The sequence below is a fragment of the Phyllostomus hastatus genome, unplaced genomic scaffold (assembly GCF_019186645.2).
Source record: "Phyllostomus hastatus isolate PE091 unplaced genomic scaffold, TTU_PhHast_1.1 phas_scaffold_200, whole genome shotgun sequence".
In the NCBI taxonomy this organism is placed as follows: domain Eukaryota; kingdom Metazoa; phylum Chordata; class Mammalia; order Chiroptera; family Phyllostomidae; genus Phyllostomus; species Phyllostomus hastatus.
In genome coordinates this window covers 215,759-225,268 of record NW_025334016.1, presented here as the reverse complement: position 1 = coordinate 225,268, position 9,510 = coordinate 215,759, and the positions used below count along the sequence as shown (strand labels likewise).

The following is a 9,510-nucleotide window of genomic DNA, read 5'->3' as shown; positions in this document are numbered from 1 at the left end:
GGGTACCCTGGTCCAGGGTTCCAACATTACAACTGTGTGTGTCTTTTTGACATCACACTCACATTCTCAGCTCTTGTTCTTCAAAGTAGAATGGGACCTCCTCAGAGACTGACCTATTTACCAATCTTGAGATACAGGCCCACGACAATTCCTTTAATAAGAGCTCACTGATAAAATGCCCTAAAAACTATCATGAGTAAGTAATTATCCAGTTGGTGGGGGTGTTTCATTTTTTTAATTTAAAGCATTTTACTTTACAATTAGATTTTTTATTTTTTAAAAGATTTTGTTTATTTATTTTTAGAGAGGGAAGGGAGGGAGAAAGAGAGAGAGAGAGAAACATCAACGTGCGGTTGCTGGGGGCCATGGCCTCCAACCCAGGCATGTGCCCTGACTGGGAATCGAACCTGTGATGCTTTGGTTTGCAGCCCATGCTCAATCCACTGAGCTATGCCAGCCAGGGCTGGGGTGTTTGATTTTAAGTACAAAGAGAACTTGCATACTTCCGAGTCATTCTGGGTTTGGACTGCATCCAGATTTTTGTGTGATTATTTCCCATTTTTTTACCATTGCTTTTCCTACATTTATTTGACAATTATCAGAATATGTTCAAGCACTTTAAACAGGTACCACAACAAACACAAATAGTTCTTGGTGGGACACGGAAGTAGGCCTATAGTTGAATAGCCTACTGGCCCTGAGTTGGCCTGCTTTATACACACAGTACAAAGTGTTAGTTAAATTGGTTAGTTGATTGAATTAACATAGGTTTCTTACATGAGATGATGATATGTTAAAATGACATATAAAATATGATGGTACAGCCCTGGCTGGTGTGGCTCAGTGGATTGAGCACCGGCCAGTGAACCAAAGGGTTGCCAGTTCAATTCCCAGTCAGGGGACATGTCTGGGTTGCGGGCCAGGTCCCCAGTGAGGGGTGAATGAGAGGCAACCACACATTGATGATTGTCTCCCTCTCTTGCTCCCTCCCTTCCCCTCTCTAAAAATAAATAAATAAAATATTTTAAAAATATGAGGGTACAAAGAAATCTGAACTAGGAGACAGAGGTGTCCGTATGTTTACTATCTTTCAGTTAAGATGCCTTCACTCATCCCTGGTTAATACAGTAGCCTTACAAATTTTTGGTTTGTATTACTATGTAGATTGTGCTCTACACAAAGTAAGCTTGGTGTTGGGGGGGGGGTTATAAATAATGCTTAGTCTGAAACACTAAGTCTCCAGGTGGAGAGAAAGGCAATTAGCAATGCAGGGGTGGTGTGAGGAATGGTGAATGGGGGATCAGTCCTGGGTTGAAGTCTACTAGGAGGAATAAAACAAAAGGCACTTAGCTGTGCTTGTCATCTGAGTATAACACAGCTTTAGACCCTCTTGTGAAAAACACATTAGTTGGCAACAATAAAATGATCTTGATGCTGTATCAGTTTCAGGTGGCATAAGACAGAAATCTCAGCCCTTTTACTTAATTGTGTGGCCTTAGGTAAGTGACTCAAACTTCACACAACTCAGTTACCTCACCTGGAAAGCAGTGCTGGCACCTACCTCTTTTGTGTGGTTGTATTCATTTAATAAATTTTAAAAGCATGTGTTAAACACTTAGGAACAGCTAGCAGTTGGTAGGCACTCAATAAATTATAACTAATAAAAACATGAAGAAAATTATGTGCAATAAAATTTGATTTAGAGCTACTTACATCTCCCTCACACTCGGTCATTAATACACGTGTTTCACAACAGTTAAGTCTCAGACAGGCCTTGACCAGTCATCTGAGTGATGGCCACAGGATTCTCTCTTTCCCAACCTTCTGGCCATACTTGATGGCACATTGTAACATGGTCTTATAACAAGAGTCCTTGTCTCAAATTTAAATAAAGTACCAAATTAGGACAGATATGGGGATGCTAGAGTGAGGGTGACAGAGTCTCCCTCTTCCAATTACTACATTTTTAAAGAATACAAAGTAGGACCAGTTCAGTATCTCTTGACCCCTCTGCCTGATCAACAACAGAAATAGAGACCTGCAATGGAAGCACTACCTTTAAAAAAAGAGCGATTTTATATGTCCAACCTGAATCAAGCCTGAGCTACAAAGAGGTTTTAATGCTAAGTGAAATTTGGAGATTTAATATATTGCATCCAGGCATTCTAATCGCTGAATTGAGCTTGTATTTGCCACCTAAAGTGACCATGGGAATGCCTATTACCTGAAAGTGAATGAACAGATACCCATGACCTCTGTAAGAGATTTCAGTGAAGAGTGGAGGAAGTTTACCCCCATACTAAAAATGATTAAAGGGACCCTGGGGGAAAGACAAAATATTAAGTGGTCTTTTCTTTCTTCCATTTTTATTGTGGTAAAATGCACATGAAATTTATCATTTTAACCATTTCTAAGTGAACGTTTCAGAGGAATTAAATGCCTTCGTAATACTGGCTACCATCACCCACTATCAATTACCAGAACTCTCTCATCTTGTAAAACTGAAACTCTAAACCTGTTAAACAGCAATTCTCCATTCCCCTCTTCCTCCAAGCTCCTGAAAATCACCATTCTACTTTCCATAAGTTGCCTTTTGAATACGTTATTTTTTTCAAATAGATAGATTACCCATAAATGGTGGCATCATTTCCAACTCTTCACTCTTTAGTATCCACACATCTTGGTTGTTTCCAAACAGGTTTTGCATTTTTTTCTATATAATGCTTTTTCCAAACTTTTTTCTTCTTACAAAGTCACTGTCAAATAAATTATTCAGAATGTAATCAACTCTAACTTAATCTAGACCAATTTCTCTACTTCTGATCTCTTTCAAGATCAAGCAAAAAAGGTGAAAAAATGAAGAGAAGGAACTGAGGGACGTGGACAGCAGCGTAGTAATTAAGAAGGGAGCAGGGAGTGGGTGGAGGTGGAAGAGGGTATGGGGAGATAAATGGTGATGGGAAAAATGAAATAAAATAACAAATAAACTACTATTAATGATTACCACCAAAGTATCCTCACTTATGTACATAATCTACTGTTTCTACATTTGTTCTGACACTTTGGAGAAGGGATGATCACAAGGCAAGAAACACCATACAAAATAAATATTGCAGCATTAGCAGATATACTGAGAAACTCAGACATGGTTGGAAAAGCCTTTTGGAAGAGTGAAAGAACAAAGCCACTTAAACACTTAGCTTCAATAGTAAAGAAGCCTGGCTGAGAACAGAGATCAAAGACAGAGGGAAAGGTTTTCACTACAGATTCAGGAATGTCATGTCTGAATTTTGCAGGACACTCCAGAGTTTTAATAATTGATCTAGTTGTTCCCTTAGTACACTAGGTTGGTCAGAAGTTGTGTCCTAAATTTGGGGTTGATGACATGCTGGTTGGCATGGACCTGGCTTGGTAATGGCAAAACCAACCTCACATTCAGTAAAATGACAGTGGGGACATTGTCTCAAAATATACAGAGACTTTTCGGTCTGGTGAAATTGCTCACATCCAGGGAAAAATATTTCCACATATTTCTTAAGGAGAGACCAGGATATTCATGAAGACTGTATGCTACACAAAAAATACAGTATGAGCTCCGCGTGTGTCTGTGTGTGTTTTCAGACAATTTGATCCACTGCTCGCTTATTCAAAAAAATAAAAAGTCAGAATGTGGATCATGTGAGAGAATGAATATGACAACAGCATAAAAGGAACAAAAATAGGATTTCTTTTAAAAATGGGCAAATGTATATACATACTTTAGAAATGCCTTTTAATTGTTTTTATCTCTGTCTGTCTCTGTTTCTCTCCCTGGAACTAGGGAACAGGAGTAAACATTGAAAATCATCAGGAATAGACCAAGACTTTAAAAGAATTTGATAAATGACAGTTGAGTTAAGAAGCATGGAATAACTGAAAGTATTTTGCAGCAGGTCTATCAATAATTAAAACCAAACCCTTTAAGATAATTTCTATTTTAATTTTGCTGATTGCAAAGCACAAATTTAATGTGTGTATTTTTCTTAATTATTTCATCCTGCACTCAGAAACTTGAGCAAAGAATGAAAACCATATTTAGTTTTTGTCCCGAAAAGGAAGCTTGTCTTTAAGAGAGAAACGTACTACAGGAAAAGGCATGAGCAACAGCAGTGCACATCCACTCAGGCAATGAAAAGTATATTAAGACCACAGAAAGACCCAAAGCACACAACATACACACAAAATATGTGCTCTCCACCATGGGTACACACAGAGTATTAAGATGCATGACCAAAGAAGTGTCCAGAGATCACAATGAAAGTGATAGTGAATGGTAATATGATTTGAAACATTTTGAGAAAATTGCAATATTAAATATAAGGCTCTGTTGGAAAAAAAGGTACTTCTCTGAATGTGTTTGGGAATCTGCTTTATCTGTCTTCCTTTATCAAAACTGGTGATTTCTTGTTAAGAAATAATAAAGAGTTTTCAGAAAACACAGCTTCACTCGGTGCACTGTAGGGCTATGGTGTCAAAACACAGAATGGTGGTGTCAGTCACCCTGATTCTATGCCAGCTATGAAAAATTGGGCACTGCAAGGGTGACAAGCATGTTCTTGGGTCTTAATTGTCAACTGTAGTAATCAATAACTTTTATTTATCTGTCATTTTTGTCCTGACCTGCCAAGTATTCATATATAATTGAGCTTTCATAATTTTAATTAAATATTTTATTCTATTACAGCTGTCCCAATTTTTCCCCTTTGTCCTCCTCTGCCCAGCCCCACCCCACTCCCACAGCCAATCCCCACACCATTGTCCATGTCTATGGGTCATTCATACATTTCCTTCTCATAATTTTAAAGTAAATTTTAGTTGTCTTCCTCTTTAGTTTTTTTCTTCATCATATGGAAGATTCTGCCTATACTTTGTCTATACATCATGTCCCTTGGATCAACTTTCTCAAATGCCATATTTAGCTGTCTTTTTGCTTCCACAGGCAGTTTCTGTTCTCAGCACTGTTCACTGGCACACCACTTGTTGGCTCAAGATAAGGAATTTGTAAAGAGTCCATAGAGTAAATGTCAAAGTGGCCAGAGTTTGAAACCACAATAATGCAGCTTCATCATCTTACTTTATCTAGAGATATCATTTCCAGGCGTGTGACTCTTGGTATTTAATGCTCTGTATCAGTGGGGATTCGCTGCCCTTTTGTGCTTTGCTCCATGGTGCTCTTTCAGATGGCTTGGATAATTAAACTTCTTTCTGCCTTTTACTTCTAGATCCCTAGTAGTTTATTTATGTATTCTGAAGCTGAATAAAATGTCTCAGAGTTAATTTTCGAGAAGCCAGGGGTCACTCTTAGTGTTCCTCAGTCTTAAAGGTTGGTTTATAAGGTGCACTTGGAGAGGCATCATCATTTACCTTCATCAGTCAATTAACACATTGTCAGAATCTTCATACTGCACTGAGATTCATAGCCCTCGTAGTGGAAGCCAAACAAAACAAGGTGATTTAGAACTATTGTGTCAAGAATATACCGATGCTGGTGAGGCCAGGCAGAGTGGAGCCAAGAGGTCCGGAGCAGTGTAAAGGTCATTGGAGTCACTTGCCCATATGCAGCTCCTTCTTTGTTAGAGCCGGCCCCACCCACCCCAGCATGCTCTTGCCCTCACCAGGTTGGCTCCCCTGTGCTCAGCTTCAGCACCTTGGCCCAGAACAATGCTAAAAGTAACTGGGCCCTGGGCTTCTGGAGTGATTGGGCAGCCCCTTTCACGTCTCCTGAAGAACAGCTCTATGGTGAGCCACCTGATCCTCTACGATATTGCTCATATACCCTGAGTGGCTACAGATCTGAGCCACGTTCAGACCAGAGTGACTGTGAAAGGCTATCCGAGACATGAGCAGCCACCAGACTTCCTGAAAGGTTGTGATTTGGTGGGTATCCCGACAAAACCAGGCAGGACACAGGATGACCTGCTCAACAGCAATGCCACAGTCGTGGCCACCCTGACTGCTGCTGAGTGCAGCATTGCTCTGAGACCATGATCTGCATCATTTCAAATCCTGTTAACTCCACCATCCTGATCACAGCTGAAGTTTTCAAGAAACATGACATCTACGACCCCAATAAGATCTCTGGGGTGACAACCCTGGACGTTGTCAGCATCAACACCATTGTCGCAGAACTGAAGGGTTTGGATGCAGCTGGAGTCAATGTTTCTGTCACTGGCAGCTGTGCTGGGAAGACCATCATTCCCCTGATTTCTCAGTGCACTCCCAACGTGGACTTTCCCCAGGATCCGATGGCAACCCTCCCTGGGGAAAACCAGGAGGCCAGCACAGAGGTGGTCAAGGCTAAAGCTGGAGAAGGCTCTGCCACCCTGTCCATGGCATATGCTAGGGCCCAGTTTGTCTTTTCCCTTGTGCAAGCAATCGACAGAAAGGAAGGAGTTGTTGAGTACTCCTTTAAGTCCCAAGAAATGGACTGTCCCTACTTCTCCACACCATTGCTGATGGAGGAAAGGGGCATCAAGAAGAATGTAGGCATTGGCAAATTGCCCCTTTCAGGCAAGATGATCGCTGAGGCCATTTAAGAGCTGAAAGCCTCAATCAAGAAAGAAGACTGTAAAAAGAACATGAAATGAGAAAGCAGTTACTGAGCAATCCTTTTCCTTAACTTACGAACACATCATGTCACTATCAAGTCATTTCAGATATGTTTGTATTTCAGTTTGCTTTGATGATGAGTGTTGTATTCACATTACCATCCCTTCCAAATCGTAGGTCAGTCTACCGGTGCCTCAATAAGAAACAGGCTTTGATATTCTTTAAAAAAAAAAAAGAATACGCTGATACCAGTTAAGGTAGACAATGCTGACTAATCATTGCTAATGGGACCAAAACTAGTGACAACTCGAGCCTGATGTGACAACTTGAGTGGACATGAAAGAAACACCATTTTCTTGGACACCATGTAATGTGCTTAAGGATAAGGAAGAAACTTGGGATTTTCAAAAATCTCTCAGCAGCTGCTTTGATACAGCTACTTGCAGTAGGGGTGAGTCCTGAGAGGCCTGAGAAGATGCAGATGCAATGCTTCCTCAACTTTAACTTATACATGAATCACTATGGGTCCATTAAATGAAGATTCTGATTCAATAGGTCTGGATGAGAGAGGCCAGTGGTCTGCACTTCTAGAGAACCCTCAGGTAAATCCAGTGCTGCTGGCATCCTTGGACCACACTTCGTGTAACAAGAATTGAGAGCACTAGGGGTGGAATCTACTGAATGGGCAGGTGGGGAGAGGAGGGAGGGATGGGGCTGGCAGAGAATAGGGGGTAAATATGGTTCTGATGAGGCAAGCAAGATCTGGAAGGCTTTACTCTTCATCGTGCTGCACCCCTTCCTCATGACTTCTCAAGTACTTAGAAAGTTTAGTAATCCAAACTATATAGTGCTATTTGATGTTTTTTTTTCCTGAAAATTGGTGAAGGGGCTGACATTTGTACCTAGGGTGTTTAAGGGTAGAATTGAGCATTTGACTTGTTGTGGAACCACTTAAAGAGAAGAACAGAAGAAGCAAGGGTTTGGGAAAGGAATTTAGACTCCGAAGAATCATGAAATTAGATTCAAATGAAGTTTACCTTAAACTCCCAGGGACGAGAAGGCCCTAGATGACATCTGCATTATAATGATATAATAATTATAATGAGTGCTTACCACATGCCAGACATTACACATTATATAAATTACCTCATTAATGCTCACAACTCGAAGATGTAGGTATCACCCCATTTTATAAAGAAAGGAATGGAGGCTAATGGCATGCCCAAATCCATACAGTCAGTAGGTTCCAGAGTGAGTATCTTAACCTTGGTCTGGCTGAACCGAAACCAATTCCTAACTTTGTTCACCAAAGAGTGCTTAACAACAAAACTTTCTCAAGTAATAAACCAGGCAAAACCAAGTATAACTTCTTTTAAGATCTTCATGATGATTTTCTTTCAATGTCCCCTAAGATTTTCAAGTTCTCTAGATTGATTTTTACAAAGGACATTTTAACTTGTGAGCAGATATAGTTTCTATTTTGTCCACATTTATAGAATTATTGTAATCTCCATGGGAGGGGCAGGGGATGTGAAACAGTAGGTTATGGAAAAGTTGAAAAAAAGATTCAGGGAATGACAAAAAGCACTGGTCTTCATATCATCCTGATAGTTCTACCTATATTTGTTTGGATCTGAATTAGCTGACATTTGAATTGTGACAGACTGCTGACAAATCATGCTGCACTACTAACTCACTTTACAGACACATTTTAGAGGTGAAATATAGAGGTGAGAGCTACACTGAAATACAATTCCTAAGAGGAACATTTCTCCACTAGCCCCAGTTCCCTAGCATTGCTGACATTTAAGACCTCCTTTTGGAAATTCCAGAGAGAAATCGCTTAACTGCACTCTTGTACTTGGAAGTGCAAGTATAAATTGCTCCACAGACCCTTTCTACTTAATCCTTTTTTAATTTCAGCCTTTCCTTCAATTAACTTTGAGCCACCACTATACTTGAGATGTATACATTTGGGGTTCACTCCTTTTCCCATTAATAATGTGAATCCTTCAGACCACAAAGGAGAGGAGGGACCCACACTTTCTAACGAAAACTGCCTTATACCACAGATATAGTCCCTATGAGGAGAGCACTTGAGAAGGGCTTCCAGCCACAACTCTGAGACTGTGAATACTACAAAACATGAACCCATGGGAGAGAATACAACAGTGCCAATCATCATGGATGAAACTGGTTTTCAGAAGAGAAACTGACCCTGTTGCTGTCTAATTTGGGAAGAGGGCGTGTTCTAGGCAGGCATTTCTTTGAATTTTTCTACCTAGTCACAAGTGTTTTCATTCAAATATCCAAGGATTAAAGATCTCATTGAAAACTCACCAAGGAGTGAGCACAGATGGCTATAGGGTAAAATCTAAAGTCACATAGGAGGCTTAGCTAATGAACTCCAAAGAGCAATGGAAAGGGTGAACGATTGCCCACTGTAATTCCTGATAATGATGATTTCATCTCTGCTCTAACTTCCCTTGGCTTGTGTTGAAGTCAAGGGCTAAGTGATGGTTCAACACTAATCCCCTACACGCTCCATCAAGCATAAGCTAAACCTGTTCATCCCACCAAAGTACTCAGCTATTTGGGGTAGCCATTTCTCAGGCTTCCAGCGGTCTATTTCAGTTCAGTCCTCAACCATGGTGCACACCAGGAGAGGTGGAGAAGTGATGTGTCAGGCTGATGGTGGCCAAGCATTATCGAAATGCTACCAGGATGATAATATGTTGGTAGGTGAGCACCTGCTTCAGAGTAACCAAAAACTTCAATTTATTGTTGTAGCAACAAGAAGACAAAAAAGTTTTAAAACGCAGTCGTGAGGTGCTTAAAGTGCTTATACCTGGTCATTTCTCCACAAAGCTGTGACTACAACAAATAAAATATAGATATGAAGGAAGATCTGTGCCGATAAGT

General features: G+C 40.4%; 1 pseudogene; it reads left to right on the top strand.

Annotated features, from left to right (window-relative positions):
* Positions 1–5,700: 5,700 nt before the first annotated feature.
* On the top strand, positions 5,701–6,575 carry LOC123832666 (annotated as a pseudogene).
* The last annotated feature ends 2,935 nt before the right edge of the window (positions 6,576–9,510 follow it).